The 22567-nt window shown below is 46.3% G+C and overlaps 1 protein-coding gene across 1 annotated transcript in view; it reads left to right on the plus strand.

Annotated features, from left to right (window-relative positions):
* Positions 1 to 497: 497 nt before the first annotated feature.
* LOC139590792 (sodium channel protein type 5 subunit alpha-like) overlaps positions 498 to 22567 on the plus strand; it is a 218195-nt gene continuing 196125 nt past the window's right edge. Inside the window, exon 1 of the mRNA XM_071428529.1 lies at positions 498 to 722. The gene's annotated coding sequence lies outside the window, so the exon portion shown is untranslated. The remainder of the gene's footprint in view (positions 723 to 22567) is intronic.

The raw sequence follows: 22567 nt of genomic DNA on the forward strand, positions 1-22567 counted from the left end.
GGACAGGGTTTAGTGGCGGGCTTGGCCATGCTGGATTCAGAGTTGCACTTGATGCTCTTGGAGGTATTTTCCAAACGAAACGACTCTATGACAATATCACTCCCTCACAGCGCTTCCCGCTGCCAAACTAAACGAGCCTATGACTCTAGCAGTCCATAATCTCGTTTCGCGGGGCCGTTTTTCATCCTCTTCTTCTCAGCCCTTCTCATCCTTCCTTCCTCCCCACTTCTCTGCCATAATTTTTCCTTCCCCGCCGCTCACCGCCGCCTGTCCCTCCGCCCTGCTCCGCTCCCGGCCTGCTCCCGCTGCCTCCCCGCCATTTCCCCTCACGCCGTGCCCCACCGGCGGCAGGGGGCGCTGCGGGCCCGCCCCGGCCGCGCTCGGCGGGGCGGGCGGCGCCTCCCCTCCCTCCGTCCCTCCATCCCTCCCTCCTTCCTTCCCTCTATCCCTCCCTCCATCCCTCCCCACTCCCCCCCGCCGCCCGCCCGCCTGCCCGCCCGGCCGGGGCTGCGCTGGCTCCGCTCCGCTCCCGCGGCAGCCGCACAGACGGCGCGGCGGCTCCGAGCCATGCGCGCTCGGCGGCGGGCGGGCAGCGCGCTCCGCGCACGGCAGCCGGGCCCTTTCTCCCCGCGGGACGGGACCGCTCGCGGACTAAAACTCTGTGGATACAATGAAGTGGCTCTGGGACTCTTGGTTTAGCAGGAAAAATTAAATAAACCAATGTAAGTTTCTCTCTTTTTATTTTGTTCCGTTTGTTGGTTTGCTCGGTAATAAAATGATAATAAAAAGAAAGAAACGGAGAGGATGCCCGGTTCAGAGCGTGTCGCGGAGGAGGAATGAGCAGTGCCGGGCTTTTCCCTAACCCAAAGTTTCCCTGGAGGCGGGAGGAGCGGCGGCACCGGCACCGCGACCGTCCCGTCCGAGCAGGGCGCAGAGAGGGACCGGGGGCTGGAGCAGAGGGAAGTTGGCAAAGCAAAGCTTGCGCTGGGCTGTGGAAGCAGAGGATATAGAATGATATAGATAGAAATGCTTATTGCTGTTTAAAGGTAGTTCTGGCAGAGATTCGCTTTAGTTTCCATCTTGCTTCCGCACCCAGAAGTGCCGGGAAGAGCAAGCAAGGCAGAAAATACTCTGCAATTGTTCAGTTGATGTTATCTGGTGTCAGATGTGAGTGGAAATGTGGTGGCAGGTGTTGAAGGGAAGAAATAAGCTGGAATGGTCATTTCTGTGGCGGCAGGGGAAATGTAGCGTTCTTCTGTATGGCAAGGGTGTTACTGGTATTACTTGTTGTAAGAACTGGCATATTTTAAGTGTGTTTCTTAATGGCACCAAGCACCTCAAAGCTGTTTGTAGAACGCCTTGGCTTAAAAAATTTGGAGTTTTACCTGGCACAAATTAAAAACTTGACTTGGCTTATGTAAATAAAAGCAAATCGGGGAGACCTCTGCTGCACTCCAGCAAGGTGATCATGATTTTATCAAGGCAGCCCTGAGGGGAACAGTGACATACTGGGAGCACCAGTGAGAGAGAACAAAAGCTAAATTAAAGCAAAACTTATGCAACCGAAGTGTGGCTGCAATGGGAATAAATCAGACCTTTCAGTTCTATTTTTCTTGGAGATTTGGGTGAGGAGGTGGAGATGAGCTTCTAAAAAGTGCATAAGCACACGAGCCAGGCACATCTATGGCAACAGGTCCCGTTTTGCCATGCAAAGGGTGAGCTGAGCCTTGCGAGTGCTTGAGCCGAGCTTTTCCAGTCACAGCCGGGGCAGTGGCTGCTCCTGCAGACGAGCCTTGGATCCGGGGTTGGTGGCCCCGATTTCTGCCGCTGCCGGGCTGGCGAGCAGCTCTCCCCAAAACACAGGGTGGATGGTGGAATAAACACGGTGATTCAAAGAGGATTTGTCAATACTAAAAATAAACAGGCCCGCAGATGTGTCCTAGAGGGTCATGTCCAGGCACAGCATTTTCGGGGCCAATGAGCCGATTTCGGCGATTTTCCGTCTGTGTGTCCTGTCCAAGGTGCTGAAGTTCATTTTGCTGCAATTTCCCAGGATTTCGGGGTTTGGCAGAAGTTGTCTTGGAGGCTTCCTGTTGTCTTAAGCGGGCGAGGGGGTTCCCCCCCGGGTGGCATGAAGAAAAAGCAGGGATGTGTTTTCAGACACGTATATTTGATCCGTGCTTTTGGCGTGGGGAAGCAGACCAGGTGGAGACACAGATGGATCCAGCAGATCCCATAAGCTTGTGGTGGCAGAGAATTGGAAAGGTCAGAGCTGTGAGGCAGTGAGGAGTGAAACCCTCTGATTAGAATGGACCAAGAAAGTGGTGGTTTTGGATGTGTTACTTCTGCTGGTTTGGGTGCAATGCCTTGATGAGACGCTGTTCCAAAAAAGTTGGGGGGAGCCCAGTGTCAGGATGGGATGGGAATGATACAGCTGGATTTGGAGTGATGTCCACTGGTTTTGTTAGTATTTTTTTAATCTGGTGTAGCCTTTTCAAGTGGTGCATGTAGTTGACAGAGAGCTTCAGAGACAAATGGTCCTTAATAAAAAATGTTACGTCTTTTTGGGGCAAATGTCTCAACATGTAAGCAATGGAAGTTGTGGTATTTTTAGATTAATGTGCCAAAAGCTCTCAGCCTTGAGTAGTGGAGTTTATGTAACTTTGGTAGGGGGCAGATCATAGTATTGCCAGAAATAATCACAGATTAATATTTTACTGAACTTGCTCATGTTTGGAGTTGGATGTTGTAATGTGGTTTTTCTCAGCTCTTGCCTCTCACTCTGAATCATCCATAGAGCAGCTTTGCTCTTCTGTCTGAGGCTCTGAGGGTTTTACAGGCATGAAGGGTCAGCTTCTAAAGCCAGAGTTCTCACACAGAAGTGGTTTGTGCTGCAAGGAGCCCTGCAGATTTAAAGCATGCCAGGGCTCTGTACAGTGTGGCAGAACAGATCCTGTTTCATGCCCTCAATCATTCGTCAGAGGTCACAAAGGTATTCAGTTGCATCATTGGGTATGTAGCCTAAATACCTTGACCATGAAGGGGGTATGTAGACCACGAGACTTTGTGACTCTGAATGACAGCTCATGGGTACAGACTTTAAAACTGCTACAGAGTTTGAGAGCATTTTATTCCTGGCTTGAACCAGAAAGTGGCCTCGGTTCTCGCTGTGATGGACTAACACCTGTGGTACCAGCTACTCCCTCCCAGGACCTTTAGATGTGACAGGAAAAGGTTGAGTAGTTGCTGTGTTCTTGATCTAAACACGTTGTCAAAATTATGTTCTAAAATTTACTGATAGGAAATGTCATCCTGACTGGGAGATTAATGAAATATAGCTACTTTTAATTCTTTAAATATCCTGTTTATGTTGGATAGGGATTGGTTTAACTTGTCATTGCCTTTTTCTGTTTAGTGTGTTGAAGGTGTATGGGAGTAAAGAACATTTTGGGTTGCATGTGAAACCACGTTGGTGATCATTTGGAAATCCTAGTCCCGCTTTTCAGAAGGAACTTGTCATCTGTTATCACCTTTAGTGCCTTAGTTTTTGAAAGCTCAACTTGAAAAATATAGAAGGGACCTGTTGTTTTCAGAGGGTAGGTGCTCAGTTCTTCCTGAAAATTGCTACCTCATAAGTTGTCTCTGATTATTTACTCTGGAAAATTATAGCTCTGATTGTTAAAAGGTGACAACAACTAATTTCTCAGTTCTCTTAAATAGAACTTTGGTAACTCGGAAGAAGTATCAGTCTTAAATATCCACTTGAATTTCTGCTTTGTGTTTGCACATTGTCTTGAGGTGGGGCCTTAATCATGGTATAAAGCAATTTATAATTGGAGTTCTGTCATTGCTTTTCCCTTCTTTCACCATCTAACCTGGAGCAAAATACATGAAGTCTGTTGGGTATATTTCTGTTTGCTTGTAGTGAATATCTCTTCCGTGGTGTCATGGATGATTGCAATCAGTTCAGATAAACTTGTGTTTATTTATCCTTTAAAAAGGATCATCCTTATGAACACCTACCAAAAGGAAACCCTGGTAATGTTTCTATTGATCTTGGTTTATTATTTACTCTGCAGACCAAGCTGAGGAGCCCACTTTGACCTGGCTCCGTCTCTTTGGGTTTCTCTTGCAAAGTGACAGTTTCTAAATCAGGAAGGAAATCAGGTCACATTTCTGGCTCTACAGGATTTATCTCATTGCTCTTCTTTCAAAGTAATTAGAGTTACTAATAATGAGGAAAAGAAAACTTTTCCAGAACTGGAATGTCCCTAACTCCTCTCTCCTTCTGGCAGTTTTTGTGTCACTGAAGAGACCCAGGTAGTTCAGAAACTTTGTTGTGTAGGATCCTTTTGCTCTGTTACATACACTCTGTCTTCCTTTCAATGCAGCTGCAGGTGATCTGCTCACCTTTATAAATGTATCTTCTTTCCCTTAGAATTGTGTTTTCTTATTTATTTCCCAATAATTCTGGAGCTGGTGGTACTAGCTCCAGGCTGCCCATTTGTAGTGAGTGAGATCCCAGATTTCAGCTTGGGAGAAGAATAAGAACACATTTATTACAGTCATTCCCTGTCTCAGTCCCTCAGCTGGCTCAGGACAGAGTGATTTTGTTAAATTTATGCAGTACCAGCTGTCATGACCGCTGTTGTACCCCTCCTTTTCTAGTTTCTAACCAGTCTGAGTTCATAGAGGCAAATTCCCATGAAAGATGGCAAAAGAACCACAAAATTTTTCTCTCTTCTCACACTCCCACCTTTGAGGAGGTGTAGCTTGGCCTCCCACCAGGAGGTCACCTTGTGAGTCATTAAAGTGCAAAATTTTGTCAAAAGATCCCTTATCTTTTATGGCAAAAACATGCCTCACTGCTCTTTGTATTGAACAAAGCCTTTGTTAATCACTGTTCTGCATAACAAGAATGGTCTGAGTTTTATTTTTATCATCATATTGCAAGAGCTTTTTGAATGTAGAGATTTGACACATCAAATAATGCTGTTGTACCAAAACATGCAGAAAAAAATTTAAAATTCTGCTAAGCTTCAAGTTTTCTCTTTACCCTTTTTTATTTAATTATAAAATTAGAAGTTTACTTTTATGTCATGGAAAAAATAAGTCCATACTTCACTGGACTATTTATTTCATCTCTCATCTTGAACTGAGTTTTCCCAGTTTGCTAAACTTTTCCTTTTAGTGCAATGCTGAGAGCCCTGCCAACAGGTTGTAGATTATTTTTAAAGATTTCTGGATCCCCAAGGCACAAAAACTGCTCTGCATTCAAGTTATTGTTTGAAAGATATCTGCAATGTGTACTTTACTAATTTTTAATCCGACTCTAGTATTAAATATCTAAAAAAAGTTTTACTGATTTTATTTGCAAGTGTATAAAAGTTAGGTGGCCGAAAGCAGACCATGGGCATAATTAAGGTGTGTTGAAAGAAATGAGTAATTTTCAATATTCATGGTGCTTGAAGGCTGACTGTGAACACTGAGCCAGGTTTTAGGGTTTTCAAGGAGTCTTGGGAGGTGGGAGTTGTGCCTGAAGTTTTTTCCCCTGCTGATGTTAAATCTTTAGAGAAAACAAAAAAAAAATCTGTGTTACACATAGAAAAACTTGTTCATGAGCAATTTTTTTTAGGATCTATTAGCTAAAGATAGATCAGAGACTAACTTTTTAAGCCAAAATCCATTCTTAAAGACTGTATTAGTTCTAAAATGATTTTTCTATGTTTCTTCTCCTTATCATAATGAAATGGTCGCTTTTACCCCCTAAAATGGACAGTTTTGTTAGAGGCTGAATACGCCACTGGTGCTCCTGGCTGGCTTGCAGCAAGTTGGGCCTAACAAGCTTTGCTTCAGGTTTAACAGAACTTTGGGCTTGGGAAACCAAAAGAGGAGAGTACAGAGGGATAATTTCTGGTAATTTCCAGAGAAAAAATCCCCCCTCTGTAGGAGCCAGCTCAGATTTTGTGCCCCACTGCCAGCCCATTCCAGCCCTCCGAGGAGGCGTCCCTGCTGCAAGGGCAGACACTGCCCCGGGAAACCAACTTTAAAGAAAATGATGATAAGGAAAATAAAAGCCCCCTCCTCATGGCTCATAAAGAGAAGCAGCTCTGTCAAGAAGTTTTTGTTTTCACGTGTCATGCAGCCACCAGAAGTGGGCAGAGGCTTAGGGAGAGCAATGTTAGCGGGAGGCTATTGGGCAGAGGAGAAAGGAGCATCATTAAAGTGTTACAGCCTGACCTGTAGACAGGCACTTAGTGTTGTCTGAGGCCTGACACGCTGCTAGCACGTTACATAATGCACAATTATAAAATCACACTAAAGCCTCTTTAAAATACCTGCCTGATTATAACAGGGTAATTATGCGGCCTTTAATAGAGCCGAGTGCTGCGGGGAAGGGACCCCCCTGCACCAAACTTGTTCCTGCGCCTTCCACCCCGGATGCAGCCGGCGGTGCCATCCCCTTGGAAGCCCCAGAGCCTCCCAAAGCCCCCCGGGTGTGTGCCTGTGCCCTGTTTCGCTCTCGTGTTACAGGGCTCGTCCTTTCCTTCCGGACGCATTTCTGCCTGTCGCTGCTCCCCATATTAGTCCAGCCAGCGCGGCGTGACGCGGCCGCCCTCTCTCCCTCCCCGGGGCCGAGCACATCGCCTCCGGTGCATTGCCCAGCCCTGTCCCCAGCCTCCGACACGGCGCATCGCCTCCGCTGCGTGCCCAGCCCTGTCCCCCAGCCCTGTCCCCCGGCTCCGGCACCGCGCTGTGCCCCGCAGCTCCCGTGCTGCCCAGCCGTGTCTGCAGCGAGAGGGTCTGCAAAGCACTGCAAGTATCTCGACGACTTTTTAATTTTATTTTCCCCGCCCCCCCCTCCCCTCCCATCCTCTTTATCTCTTTTCAACAGCGTCTCACGTCGGGAGGTCTGGTCCGGCTCGATGCGCGCGTGTAGCTCCCATTCAGCCGCTCCGGGTCCCTTGGGAGATCGCCCCAAGTTCCCCGGGTTTGCCGAGGTTTCCCGCAGCTCTTCCCTTCCCCTCGTCCGTCAAACGGAGGGATGAGTCCTCTCCTCGGCTCTGCCGGCGTAAATCCAGATCGATTTGTTCGACTTCAGCAGAGCTAATCCAGATTTACACAGCCCTTTCCCCGAGGACTTCCCCCGTTTTTCGCTCTGGGTGACCGTCAGTGGGCCAATGTCAAAATGCATCTGATCTAGGCAGATTCCCTGTCTACAGATATTAATTATTCCCTGGCAAAAGTTTCTGAGGAAGAGCAGTTGGATTTGAAAACAATATACAAATTCTGTGGCTAATTTTAGAAACTAAGGGGGATTTTTCCCCCTCCTGTTGAAACTAAATATAATTTGAAAGATAATGTACAAAGACTTAAATATAGCCTGCAATTATACATAGCATATGAATAGTTTCTCTTGGTTTTAACATATTTGGTTTATTTTTCCATCTTTCTCAGCAGACAGCTGTTAGATAAAGGGAGAAAAGTAAATAGTTGTTATGAAACCATACGTCATAACTACAAGGAATAATTAAGAAAAAATCATAATTATAAGGGAAGATAAAGACTAAACGAATCCTTTCTGTGCTTCATCCCCTTGCCCCATCATTTTATGACACCTCTGTAGTAGTACTTTAGCTAAAGTACTTGAGTGCTTCTAGAACAAATTTTCTGTAGGTCCTGTTCCTGTTCCTGCTGGATTCAGGCAGTTTTGAACTGGGTCTTTGGATCCTTCATGGGAAGATAAAATTGGGGTAGAAGCTTTCCTAGGAAAATCCCTGGGTTCTTGAGTTCCCTTGCCCTTGGTGGAAATTTTACTTGAGTTATACTGAGTTTGCTTTTCTATGAATTTGCTCAACTTGACAACCTCCAAAAGTTTTGTTGTGTCTGCACGGTGCCTGCGCAAGCACCTGCAAGGAGTACAGATGTCCTGGCTTGAACAACTTGCTTTTTCTGGCAGTTGTGAAACACAGTTCTGCTCCTCAAGTGCTGATACATCTGGAAAAAAAATTGTTCTTTTTGGTTAAAAGTTTCTTGGGTTTTTCCCTGAATTATGAAACCTGAGCAGTGGTGGGTTGGCAGGTCTTGCTCTGAGTGTTGTGTGCTCAATAGTCAGGACCTAGTACAGCTTTTTAGGTGCTTCTAAGGACAGGCCAGAAAGGGCCTGGGAACACTGCACTGGGTCACACATTGCCTTTTTTTACACAGGTATGGAGAATGGCATAAAAGACCCTCAAAAATAATAATAACAGTACTTAAAAGACACCCCAAAATGATGGTTGTAGACTCCTGGGAACAAGGCAAGTGGCTGTGTATGAGGCTGTGATCCAAAAACATTGAAACATTCTGGGCTGTGGTTTTCTTTTATTAATTAGTCTAAGTGATGTTCAGAACTGAAACCAAGGCTTTTAGACACATCTCTGGTGCCTAATTCTGCTCAGTGTCTCATAACAGGGTGAATCAGGAGACTGTTTATTGAAGTCAGTGATGCAGTGTCGATGTAAAAGCAACAGAAGGGAGATGGAGGATTTGTTTACGAGCAGAAAAGTCCCCTGGACAGTTTAACACTAACAGAGAAAATTACTGAATAGCTGCAAAGCACAGAGCTTAAATGTAGCTGAAATAAGTCTTCTGGAGCATTTCCAGAACTATTTTAAGGGCCTGATCCAGAGACTGATGAAGGCAAAGGTAAAGCTCTTTTTGACTTCTTCAGATCCGACATTATATTTCAAAACATCATTCCCTCTCTGGAATTCTCTAAGACTGTCTCCTAGGTGGTTTTTAATTAACTGTTATGCCAGATGTAATGTCTTTTGTATCCCTTTAGTACTTGGATTTGTTAAGTATAAGAAATAATAGCATAATGCCTTTGTTGCACAGGAAATTCTGATTTTCTGTGTAGTCATTAGTTGCACAAGGCATTGAAGCTCATCTTTTGTTGCTTGCCTTGTCCATTGGTTTACCAGTGTGCATCTGTCTTATTCTGTAGCTTTTGAACCCACTGGACAACTTGATTCAGGGGTTCAGGACTAAGGGAGGTTTGGCTTTTGCAAGTGCTGTTAAAGGCTGTTGCTGGGTTGAGAGTAGAGAGGCTCAAAAGAGCATTATATGTAAGAAGGTGACTGTGTGGTGACCCAGCCACACACATTACAGAATTTTTATTGTGTTATTCCATATTATAGTCTATTTTATGTTTAGTGTCCCATTGTTAGGCCAGTGGCTGCTTCACCTCCACCACCCAGGTCCGTGAGATCAGGTAATGCCAGGTGTAGGTTGTAATTGCATTGTTTTAAAAGCAGCTTGCAAACAAAGCCCTTGGGGTCTCAGTGCATTTTGAAATAATCTGAAAAGGCTCCATCATGTGGATTCAGCACTGGATCCAAGCCTGCTGAAGACCCTCATTGGCTTCAGGAGGTTGTGGATAGGTCTTTGTGTCTGAGGAGGAGTGGGTGTCAGGGGTCGGGCGCCAAGGGTGCCTTGAGGTGTGAGAGAGCTTGATCCTGTTGAAAGACTGGAGGAGGTGACAGAGGGACAAAGATGATGTCCTCCCCTCCTTCTTTAATCCTGCCCCATGACTTTGCAGCTGAGTCTCTCTCTGTTCAGGGGGGATGTTTGACTGTATTGGCACTGCTGCCCACTTATGTGCATCAGATAGGGATTAATAACTATATGTAAAAGACAGCTTTTATTTGTCTTTTATATTATAAATAATATAATATAAAATTATATATTTCTTTTTAAAAAGTCAGGAATAAAGCAAGGATATTGAAAATGCAATTTCCAGCTCCATCAGGTCCATTTTGGTGGGAACTGGCCCATCTGTTGTGGTGTCAGATGGGACATGTGTGCCCAGCTACTGCAAGAAGCTGGTGCAAACCAGGCTGAGAGGCAGCAGGGATCTCTCTGAGGGTCCCCTGCCTCGTGTGCACCCATGCAGCGAGGCTGTGGCTGTTTCTCCCCCAGCCCTTGCCCTGCCCATCGCTGCGAGGAAGGGAAAATGGAGGGTGTCCCTGACCCCGGTAATCTCCAGCTGCCACCGAGCCTCCCGGGAGGCACCCGTGGCCAGCACAGATTAACACAGCCCACAGCAGGGACTGGCCTGCAGCCAGCATGGCCCTGGGATCAAAGGAGCATGGAGGTGGCTGAGAGCCACCTTCGGGCCCCTCCTCCTCGCCTCGCTCTGCAGCAGCCTTTGCCTTCCCTGCTAATTCAAACCCACCCTCTGCAGATCAAAGCGCTTCTTCCCCTGTGCCTTGTGGAGGGTGCTGGTGTCCAAGGTGTGCTTCCAGAGCTGACAACTGGATAAAGTCTTCAGGATCTTGCTTGGGGAGTGACATGGATGTGTGCTGGCTGCCTTTTTTCTTGATGGGCAGAAAGAGGGTGTTGTGACCCCAAAGGATAAAGGATGGCGGTGCAAAGCTGGGAACCATCATGGGGATGTCACAGGCAGAGCCAGGGCAGAGGCTGGGAACCACCTCTCAGAATCTCTGCTGGTCAGAGTGACTCTGAGACACGTACAAGCTTCTTTTTCCCAGCCTGGCAGTTGAAGAAGGAGTTAGGACTTTTCTGTTCTCATTCTCAAGGCTGTTAATTTTTTCTTATTTATAAAATTCTTTCTCTGACTTGCCAAGGTCTGTCTGGCAGGTCAGGTTGAGGCACAGTGGCCACCCTCAGGGCAGTGTTATCTTTTTATACTAAAAACCACATGTACATTATTTACAATAATTTTCTAATACCTATCACCTGTGTTAGACAGTGAGCTTCTACTTCAAACTAATCTAAAAGTGCCAACATCCCAGCAGAAGATGGAGGCTAAGAAGAAGAAGGAAAAAGGCTGGACACACCAAGATTCTTCTATCTTGCTTCTTGAACTCTCATTCTGAAAACCTCAAAAAATCTTTTTTTTTTTTTTTTACCTTGGGACAAACTAATTATTATTCTACTTAAATTTTCGTGGCTTGCAGATCTTCATATAAGGATGGTATTTGTTTTTTCCAAGGCCTAAATCAAAGGCACAGGGGTCTTGGGCTCTGTGCCAAGGTCTCTGAGCCCCTTGGGCAGGGACTCGAGTCTTCCAGGGCAGCCAGAGGAATTTTTTGGGTTCTGACATCCATCAGGAGGATGTCACAGGCAGACCCAGTGCAAGGCACAAAATGAGCTCTGCCCAGTTCTCTACAGTGTCCTTGCCAGCCCAGCCCAGCTGCCTCTAGGAGGAAAGGAGCAGGAGGGAACTTTTGCAGCATTATTTTAGAGTTTCAAAGATCACAAGGAGCCAGGGAAAGCACAGAAACTGGCATCACAGCATTGAAAATGGGGTATTTGAATGGCAAACTGGTGCCTTGATTTGGTTTGCAGTGGGTGGTCTAAGTAAGAAGCTTTATTTCTGTTAGAAAGGTTCTTTTTGAGGGCTGTTTGTTTGCCAGGATCAGGAGGAAGGTGGTTTAAAACATATATTAGAGGGATTATCAGTGTTGTCCCCATCAGTTCCAGCAGCCCTCATACCCCAAAACACAGAACCCTTTCGGGGAGGTCCCTCATCCCATGCACTCCCTTTGGACACCTTGGTTTTCAGCTTCTCACCCCTGGGCCCAGAGCAGCTCTGTGCTGAGCAGCACTGCACAGCCACACAGCTGCCAGCAACCAGCCCTGGGCTTGAGAGGTTTGTTTTCCAAGGTGGTGCTGGTGCCAGCTGCTCTGTTTTTATGGTGTGATGGTCCCTGGGGGTGGCCAGGGATCAACCCTGCCTTATCTTCTGTGCACCTGTTGTGTTTCCCCTTCCCAACAGTAACCCAAAATCCTGCTCAGGCAGGAAACAACCTGAGCAACAACCTGGAGGAGTGGCTTTGCAAGGGAATTTTCTCCTCTTGCTTCAGAGGTCCAGAGTCCCACTCTGAATGCAGAGCACGATCACTTCATGCTCATTTTAAATTGTGCCAGCTGAACACGCATGCTGGTTTGCAGGACCGTGGGGCAGGACTCGAAAAGCAGCATTGCACATTTGGGTCTGTGGGATGTCAAATTTTTTTTTTTTTGAATATTTTCTTCCCAATGCCAGTTTGAAAGCTAGTTTGATAGTCACAGTTAGCATTGCAAATGTCTGAGTGGTTCCCTGGTACATGATTTCTTCCGGGAGGCTCCTACAACTTTAATGAATGTGAAAGTTGTGATTTGCATGGGAGATCATTGCTTATAGCAGCTACACAATGTATTAGGCTACCCATCAGTCTTGCTGTTAGAGCACTCTGCAGAATTCAATAAGCAATGTTATTTACTCTGTTGTCTTTAGGAGCTTGAGAAACTTCCCAAAATGTCTTATAATCCAGGAAAAAGCTTTCCTGCAAAGCAAGTTTGCTTCATTGATTGCATTTCTTCACTTTGGTTACTGAATGGCTGGCTAAAAATAAAGTTTAAAAAAACCAAACCAGTATTGAGATCAATCGCTAATTGATTTTGACTTGTCATATCCAGTTAAAAGCAGAACCAATGCTTTCTGAAATGTTACTGATGTTCTGGAGCTTTGTAAAGCTGCATATGAGGGAATACATCAATAGCAGAGTGTAAGATCTCTTAATTTGGGCTTCATATGGAGTTTTAGGCACGTAAATGTCAGACTAAAGTTCAAGGGTTCATCAAAGTCCTGTGAGGATCTCCAGTGTCAATGAAATTCCTATTAAAAACTGTCCTGTGAGGCTTTGCTGCCTGCAAATGCTGGTTTCTTGAAACAAAAGTTGCATGGATTGTTGAAGAAAAGGCCTTCACAGGGTAAAGGGGTGGCTGAAGAGAGTTTCTGAGCAGGAAACCATGAAGGAGCTGCTGTGGGATCTGCCACAAGAGCCAAGCTCAGCTGCTTTGCTCCTGCAGTGACTCGGCTGGGGGCACCATCCTGGAGGGCAGGGACAGTCTGTGTGGCTCTGTCCCCACACCTCCAGTGGCACCAGGGGCTTGGGTGGTATCTCCAGTGCTAGAGGGGCTGGAAATCACTCTTTCCCAGAAGCAGGAGGGCAGGCAGGCACCGGCCCCCCTGTGCTGTGCTTGGCATCACCCTGACAGCTCCCCATCCTCACCTCCCTCTCCAGAGGCATCTCCCGGCTCCTTCTGCTGGGGCTGACCCTTTTCTGGATGGCTTTCCCTGGACTTCCAGCCTTGTGCCTTGGAGGGGGGATGGAGGGAGGGGAGAGCCAAAACAGAGGACAGCCTATTTTTAGGCTGCCTATCTCCCACTCCCTGGAAGGCCGGGTGCCAATTAGGTGGCGTGGCGGGGTGACGCTCGCCTGTCTGTAACGCAGCCCGCTGGCAGAAAGGGAGCCCAGCTTGGAGACATCTTCCTGAACCAAGGCACCCTGAGCCTGTCTAGGTTTTTGCAGTAATGTTTATTTTGTGCTGTTGCATCTGCTCATTTTTATCTGGATAGCTTCCTCCTCCCTCCCATCACAGTTTATAACAGAGCTCCGTGCACACCGTGTTGTGAAGGCCAAGTACGTGATTTTGGCTTGTGCCTTTCTGTTCCTTTTGTAGTGGGATAAGAAAGAAAAGACTGGAAAATTTAGGCTCAACTCCAAAATTTAGAGATTATAAAGCCATGAAATAAAACTGTGATCATCTACTCTGTGTCCAGAATAGCAGAGGGCTCCTCATAATTAGTATTTTTTCAGCTACAGCATGTACTGTCAAGAAAAGAGGAATTGAGCAGGATGGATTTTTCATCCTTCAGTCTTTGCTAGGTTATTAGTCTCTGGTAAAGCATGGTTAAATGATTTTCTTTAAAGTGTGCACATTATGCCTAATTAATATTTCTTTTGTTCCAGTTCTTGACCACTGGATTTCTCCTATATTATTCTGACAGAGTGCAAAGTACTCTGTAATAAGAAGAGGAGCAGCAATGTTTTAGCTGTGTTTGTCCAAGGGTGCTGGGACGGTGATTAATTAGTCCCTTTCCATTTCCTTTGTTGTGATCGAGCTCTTTGCAGCGTTTACTATGAGCCTGATTTCCAGCCCATAATTGTCTTTAATGATACTTCCCTAAACCTTTCTAATTTATCAGCACAACTCTTGTGCTTTGGACATCGGAACCGAAATGGGGTAATGTTCCCATCAGTTTCTATCACTGTCCCCTGAGCCCTGATTAAGCAAACCCTGCATCAGCTCTTCTGCTCTTTCCTCCAGAAAGCAGAAGTGTTTTCAGTCCCTCACATCTTTCTGTTTATCCACATAAAACGCTGCCACAATTGTGGTTTTCTTCTGGTGCTTCACCACGGTGTCCCAGTACTCTGGAAAGCAGCACTGATATTCAGAGTACATGTTGGCCAAATCTGTAGCAACTCTTGTGTTCAATTATCATAACTTGTTGACATAGAAAGTCTAGCTAAAGAAACTAGGGTATTTTAGACTCCTTTTGTACATCTTTATTGCTCTCAAATGTGAAATGTCATTCTCAGCATATTATTGCTCCATTGCATGGATTTTTCCCCAGTACAGAACAGAAATAGGTATTGAACATTCCTGCCCTTTCTGTGCTGTTGTGTCTGATGGTACTTAAAGGATACGTTTTGTTCCTCATGGGTTTGAAAAGTTCCTTTTTGCCCTTAAAAAGGCCAGCAATTTCTCTAGCTGCAGTTTTGTCACTGATTCTTTCTATTCTAACACAAACACCTGTGTTACGTGTTATCATGTTATTCTTGACTTCCTTTCTTTTTTCTTTTTTTTAAGAAAGCATTTTGCACTCTGGATTGTGTGCAGCATTTTGGTTGTCATAGGATAGGAGGTAAAAACTTTTTTGAGCTCTTTCAGGGTCCAGGAAAAGTGACTGCACAGGCTCTGAACAACATGGCCAACACTGGATTGGAAGGATGAAGTTGATATTTGGAGAGAACTGGGGAAATAGGAAAGGGAAAATTACCCTACCTCTCATTAAGGGTGAAATTCCTTCTCTGCAGAAAGCCTCAGCAAAACAGATCTGCTTCACATCACCAAAGCTCAAAGCATCCCTTTTATTAAGGGACAGACTAAGGGGATTATGAGCCTCCAGATACTGATACATGACAGTCTGATATAAGTTCCCACATCATCTCATATGATGGCAACTACAAGTACCCTCTTTTTCCCTCACAAAATATGGTTGGGATATCATGCCACCTTCTTCTGTGTTTCTGCTGGCAGCCCACACATAACTGTGGCTTAGAAAAGTGACACCAGGGTTGAAATCAGAATCATCATCCTACAGCCACTGTCCTTCTGCAGCTGAGCAGTGAAGTGCTCCTCTTTGACTTCATCCTTAGCTGAAGACTGCAACAAAACAGCACCAATGGGACAGTCTGTCCTCAGCACACTCTTGCTGGGCTGAAACACTCAGCACTTTGGGAGAAGTTCTGTGCTCTGTGGGGAAAACCCAGGCTGGGAGGTGAGCTACAGCCCTGGATCACTGAGCTGACCACCAAGGTCTGTGAGGAGGAAGGATAACTTCCCAAATCACTGTTGAATCCCTGCAGAGCACTGAGGTTTTCTTTGATTTGCTGGAAGTATCAGAATTCAGCCTTTCAGACCTCCTGATGCTGGGGTCCATTAGCAAGACACACAAGTCTTGGCTGTGACTGAGCATGAACTCTGGGCTGATGCATATTTATTTATTAATATTTTCTATTTCATGCTGCTGATTGTCCCAGATGCAGGGGAGGGAAATGACTTTCAAATGAGAAGATTTTTCTTAAGCCTAGAGCATAGCTGTACTTGGAATGCAAACTTTAATCAGTTGCTTGATGGAGAAATATGTAATAAAAGTGCAATCTCTGCTGGGTTCCCTTTCATCCCAGTATCAGCTGTAGGGTTATGTCCCTTGGAAGAAATATGGATTGTGTGCAAAATAATTCAAGCTCTTTGTAACAATCTTGTTGCAGAGACCATCTACCTTTCTTGTGTGCTTATCTAATTTATCAAAGCAGTGATAAATATTAATAATAGTGATAAACGTGGCTTGGTGGGGAAGCTGTGCTTCACTGACTTTTTTGGGGGAGTATTTACAGTTTGGAGATTTTCTAAGTCTTACTCTTGCATTCAAGTGTCTGTTTCTTAAGTTCAGCAGCAGTTCAGGGCTCTCAGACACAGGAGTGCCCTTAACCCCAGGGAGGCATCACTTCTTCCAGCAGCCCAAATCCTCTTGCCCCATGCACCTTGCTGGCAGTCAGAACCCAAGCATGAGGAAACTGCACTCAAGAGGAGCAGTATCTCTCTGTGGCTTATTTCATGAGCTGTTGAGGGTCCACATCATCCTTCCCATCCCACTGTGCCCAAGGGGCAGCCCAAACCCTGAAAGCTTTTGCTGTGCACCTAAAAAAGAATCCTGGCTGCCCCTGTAAATGGTTGCAGCAGAGAGCTACTGGAGGAGGGTATTTTTTTTTCAGGGCAAAACCAGAGAGGCTACTTAGCATAGTTTTACATGCTGCTAATGTGGTTTTATTGCTTCTAGGACCTGACCTACTATCGTTATGTGCTGCTGTGGATGCTTTTACTCATTTGGAGCTGGTCCAGGGATCTCTAATGGGGCTGTGCACTGCATGACCTAGGTGTGCTCAGCATAACACCATCCCCTGCACTGGGAGAGCTGGTTTATCATGCTGCTGAGGACTGGGAGGACTGGGAAACTGGGCCAGCAGCATGCTCTGCCTTGTGCTGGGGTCTGGATCCTGTGGAGCACTGGGGGACGGAGGCAGGGACACCCCTGTTGTCCCCATCGCCACTCAGGCCATGGGTTTCTTAATGCTCTGCTGTGGACTTGCTTTGTGCACACACAGAGCACTTCAGTCCAAGCACTGGTGTGCAGGGGATGTGGTGAGCTGTGAATCATCCCCCACTGCTCCTAATGAGAAACCCAACAGATTCCAAGTTAGAAATGGACAAAGAATGGCTTTTGGGATTCACCTTTCCCTGCACTGCTGAGCCTGGGAGTCTGGCAGCCAAAGTAATGAGTCTTAACATTATCCCTTTAGCCCTATAAGCATTTCCCTCAGTGGTATATTTAGCAACATAAATTATGTTTTGTGTGTGTTTGGTGCTCCTAGTTTTGGCCTTCCTTCCCACTCTGCAGCCTCAAATTGCTGAAGTGATTGTGTGCTGTTTTTTGTGCTTTACAAGGTTTCTTGACAGCTATCAGCATTTTACTTTTGGTACAGCTTTCTAATTTTTTTTTTTTCACCTCCATGTATATAATGCTGATCCAGGCAATAACATCTTGGCTGCAAGGCCAGTTTCTTTCTGAAATGCTTAAATACAGACTGAGAAAACCTTATTTTGATGAGCAGTGACTTCTATGCCTGAATAACTCATAGGGACCTAGTCTGTATTTTGAAAATCTGAATGTCTCTCCTTTGTTTCCAAAGTAGTAATTTTATATTGGAATTGGCAAAAAAATTTGTATCACAGAAGTGAAATCTTTGGATGACAGCATGATTTTACTGCTGGGTGCTGTGACCAACAGCACATGTCTTTAGATTTAAGCTAAAGGAGAGGATCACACCTTGTGTTACTTGCCATGATTTTTAAATGTTGTTTTTAGGGGCAGAGCGTTGATTGTCCAGACTCTGTTCCTGGGTTTTATTGTCTGTGAGACTTCACTTGTTCCTCCAGGAGAAAGGAATGGGTGAAGTCACAACAGAGTGATCCCAGGGCTGGACTGAGGGTCAGACAGAGCTCCTTGGAGACTGATCCACTTGGTCTGATCACTCTGCAGTTGCTCCCAGTTCAACCAGCCTTGAGGAAGCTTGGGCTGGCCTGAGATAACCTCCAAAGGAAGGGCTGCAGCAGCTGAGGCAAAGGGAATAATAATTTTGGAGGAGAGGAATAGCAATCCAGGGCAGAGAGCCTCCCCTCCTGTGAGAATGGGAGATCACCCTGAGAGTTGTGTTTGCCTTGGGTATTCTTGAGTTGTCTGAGTGAGGCACTTGGGTTTTGGATGACAGTGGGCTGGAAAAACGAGGCACTGGATTTCAAAGAGGAGAAAATGAGATGGCTGGAAAGAGAAAACCCAAACCAACAAAGCAAAACAAACAAAAAAAAAACCCTCACCAAAAGGTACTTAATTGGACAGAAATCATTTAAACATCCTTTCACCACACAGAGCACAGTTTTTCTTACTTTAGAGGGGTAAAACTGAGGGCAAATTGTATGCCCCAAGTGTTGTTGGAATGACACAGCCTGAGGGTTGCCCCTACACCATATCGTAGTAAATAATTTTTTTGTCCATTTCTTCAAACCTCCACAGAGTGTTCCTTCCAGTCCCAGGGACCCAATGAAGGATCTTTCCACCCATATCTTTCCAGAACTTCTCTCTTCACCACCATTCATTTATTTTTCCCAAATCCTTCCCACTCCTGCCTTGCATTCTGCTTAGGTGAACATTCCCCATCACCTTGCTTTTGCTTCCTCCCAAGCAGAAGCACCTCCCACCCCAAGGGACAGCAGTGGATTCAGTGTTTTCATGGTCAGGAGCAGTGTGAGCATTCCTTACAAGGTTAATCAGGTGTAGAGAAAGAGCACAGTGTGTGTGGCCTTGTGTGACCCCAGACATTGCCAGGAGGCGCCTCTGCGTTGGTGCTGTGTGAACTTGGAGCATCTGTGCTCTCTCCCTGTGCTTTGCTGAGCCAGGATGGCTAAAATGTGCTGCTTAGGTGATGAAACACAGAAAAGCTTTTGTCTTGCAAGGTCTGTGCTGCTCTCCAGCCCTCAGAATATACCTCTCCCGGGCTCTGCCCAGTATTTTCTCTTCATGGAGTTTGCATGTCAGGACTGTGCTGCAAGAACAGGAGAGCATTCAAAGCATGTTGGCATGAGTGATTCTAACCATGATCCTACCCCCAGACAGGCTCTGAAAATGCACGCTCAGCAAAACTACTGAAAATGTGCTGGAGAGCTTAGCCACAAGAGTGCATCTGAAATATTTAAAAAGTAGTCAAAGAGGGGGAAAAGTGAAGAGCAAATGGAGAAGAAAGTGTGCTGCTAGTTCAGCAGAAAAGACAATTGTACCTGCTGGTAGCAAGAACAACCTCATCATCTGATGCATGGAACTCTTCCAGTTTGTCACAACCAATCCTGCACACCCAGGGCTGTTTGTTGCATTAGCAATGAACCAGAGAGTGCAGGGAGCTGCAGCTCCTCTTGGCACATAGGTCAGGCACCAGCTCCTGCCTGTGCAGGTGCTGCTGCTTGGACAGGAGAGGAAAAGGTGAAGATGTGAAATGCCATCAGGGTAATGCTGTGTTTCCCACCTCCTCTGAACTGGGTGTTGATCAAGCCCAAGTGCAAAGTCAAGCCTCAAGTGTTATCTGCTATTTTGTGAGGTATCGGAATATTTACCAACATAGCCGGACGGGATGTGCCTGAACTTGTCTGGCCCTTGGTGCTGAACCAAATAGCAGCAACTGTGGTGTTTTCACCCCAGAGACACCTTTTGGCTGGCTGGACACTGCAGCTGGGTGCTTGGAGACAAGTCCAGGCCTGCAGGGGCTCTGGTGGTCCTCAGGTTTACCTCTGATGGAGCAGCTTTAAGGCCATGGTGAAGGAAAGGAGTCATTTCTGATGGAGGGTTTTGATCCAGAGCTTTATTCTGGCCCACAGGCCTCTGAATCCAGCAACAGCTCAACAGAACTCTCTGAACCACATGTTGCTGGCCCTTTTAACCTGGGGGAGAGGAGGAGGAAAGGGGTAAGGAGGCACCAACCAGGTACATCTTAAAGCTCAGAGGACACCTGGATGGCCCAATGCCCCCCAGGGCATCTTTTGAATTCTGCCAATCACTCAGTGCCCTTCTGGAATGCCAGGACTGACAAACAGCGCTCAGCAGGGGTCAGGGTGTGGAAAGGAGGGATGACTGACACACCTGGCAGGGAATTATCAGGGAAGAACCTGGGGTATCTGAGGCAAACCATGACAACACACTGCAACAGTGAGGAGGACTTAAAAGGCACCGATCACCCTACAGCTGAGGTTTGTCTTGCTGTGGCTAAGACAGGACCAGTTTTTGCTCTTTGGCAGGGGAGGACACAGGAGCAGCTGCCTCCAGATCCCAAATGGCAGCTCAAATATTGAGCTAAGGAGAAATCTGCATTCGGCTGTAAATGAATAGAAAGACATCAATTATCTTACTCTGAATTCAGCCAAGACTGAGGGGAGATATTTTACACAGTATGTGTGAATTCCAGAGGCAGGGTCTGTCTTATGGGCACAGCTCATATCACAGAGTGCTGCATCAGTGCTGGTATAGCTGAGGCTAAAATCTTTCTTGGAGTTTGTTGCTAAGGACTTTCCTGCTGAATGATGCACAGGAGTGAATCAGCAGTGAGATGTGTATTTCATGTGTAATGTGCTCAAGTGGTGTGATTTGTTCAGAAGGCAGATTGCCTCACTACATTCTTGACAAAAGAGTCTTGAAAGTTGGAGCTCTATTGGGTGTGTTGCAATAATGCAGCCTTGCAGTGCCAGGGACCTGAATGAACTTGGTGTGATCTTCATTTCATATCTTCTGTATACCTGAAAGAAACTCCTCTATAGGCAGAAACAATCCTCCAGGTCACAGCTGACCCTCAGGACACATGCCAGATAAGGTGACAAAGAAAAAAGCCCACAAAACTTTTGTTTAAATCACTTGGATGAAGCTCTGTGCTGGAGTTCAGTCTGTTTTATCTTATTGAAGGTAAAATCATCTGACTTTCCTCAAGGTTCCTGTCAGTTCCAGGAGAGACAAGCAAGCTGCACCTTCTGGAAAAGGATTGCAAAGTAGAGTCATTGGCTTTCCTGGTGGAACTACATAACCAACCACACTGGACTTTGCAATCCAGATTTTTCTCAGCATCTTGACCTGAACAGATCTGTTCACAGGATGAAGGAATACAGAAGTGACAGTAATGAGGGAAGAGCAAATAGATGAACTCTCCTGTGGGGAAAAAGTTTGTATTAACTTGCCTCCTGACAGCAGCCCTGGGGCTGCCTTCAAGACAAGACTTGCAGGAGATGCAGACAGTAAATCCTGAGTCCTAGAGATGGGTGAGCATGTGTGGCATTGAAAATCACAAGCTGGGTAATCATTATGGAGTTTTTGTTTGTTGTGTATACAGGCTGCATGGGAAGTGCTCATGAGGGCAGGAGAGAGAAATAGAGCACAAGGTTCCTAGGGATCATGGAGACCTTTCACATCTCCACTGACCAACCCAGAAAAAGCAATCCCAAGTGTGATTTGGCCTTCCTGACACCTGTAGCCTTTTCCTTCCAATTTTCAAAGGCAGCAGCTTGAGTTTGCCTGGCAGGTGCTGATTTTTGAGGTGAGAGCTGCCTCCAGAGTCAGAGCTGACTGATGGGAAAGCAGCTTGGCTGTGGAGCAGGGAGAGGATCTCCCATTGTGGGCATAACTGCTGCATTCCTTCACTGGGAGAGGAGTGGAGCAGGCCTGCCTCAGTAGGACTTACATGGAAATGGCATTTTTAGGGGAATCTTTGAAATGCATCTTACAGGCACCCAGTTAAACACTCCTCTCAGTCTGGCCACGGGCCAGTTTAGAGTCCTTTGAACTTCTTGCCCTCCAGGCAGAACCCAGGGTTGAGCTTTCCTGCCACTTCCAGGATGCCAGGTCATTGCTATCCTCAGTGGAGAGAGCCCAGCTGCCTAAAGTCTCACCCCCAGCTCTGTGTTTGTCTTGTTGGCCCTGATCGTGGTTTCTCAGTCTCATCCAAAGGCAGGCATTGTTTTCTGCAGCTCCTGTGGCACTGTGTCCACTGGCAGACCTCTGTTTTTAGCAGGGTTAGGAGTCAGACCACAGCTGGTAGCCAGGCAGTCTGCCAGTGTGCTGGGCACATCAGCCATTTCTCATGATATAGAGCAGCTGAGCTAGATTTTTTTTTTTTTTTTTTTTTTTTTTGTGTGTATGTGTAAGCTTTGAAACACGTTGAGCTTGCCATGTGGGAAAAAGTTCTGTTAGTCCCGTGCTTGCCTGCATCCAAATGTGGCAAGGGCACAAGAGTTTGGGAGCATATTTCTACTCCTGGCTTAAAACTTGCTCCCATCATATCGTGCCTGCATGCACAAAACCTCCTGGTGAGACACCAAGGTCTTGTTTCTAGCTGCAGATCCTCAGTGTGGTGTGTGTAGGCAGGGAAATGAAACTAAAAGTGTGTGTAAAATTCAGAGGCTGCTCCTGCAGCTCTCGTGCACCAATTGTGGCAAGGGCACAGGAGTTTGGGAGTATGTTTCTGCTCCTGGCTTAAAACTTGCTCCCATCATATCGTGCCTGCATGCACAAAACCTCCTGGTGAGACACCAAGGTCCTGTTTCTAGCTGCAGATCCTCAGTGTGGTGTGTGTAGGCAGGGAAATAAAACTACAAGTGTGTGTAAAATTCAGAGGCTGCTCCTGCAGCTCTCGTGCACCATATGCTGCTCTCAGGAGAGCAGGATTTCAGCCTGACCATCAGGCTCCTGTGGGAGTGTTTCAGTGCTGCTTTGCTGCCCTGGACAGAAGCTTTGCCCCTGAACCAAAAGCAGAGCTGAGTGGCTTTCATGGTCTTGTTATTCTGTGTGGCCCTGCTTTAAGGG

The sequence above is a fragment of the Agelaius tricolor genome, unplaced genomic scaffold (genome assembly GCF_023055355.1).
Source record: "Agelaius tricolor isolate 1412-34295 unplaced genomic scaffold, bAgeTri1.0.p SCAF_6, whole genome shotgun sequence".
Lineage (NCBI taxonomy): Eukaryota > Metazoa > Chordata > Aves > Passeriformes > Icteridae > Agelaius > Agelaius tricolor.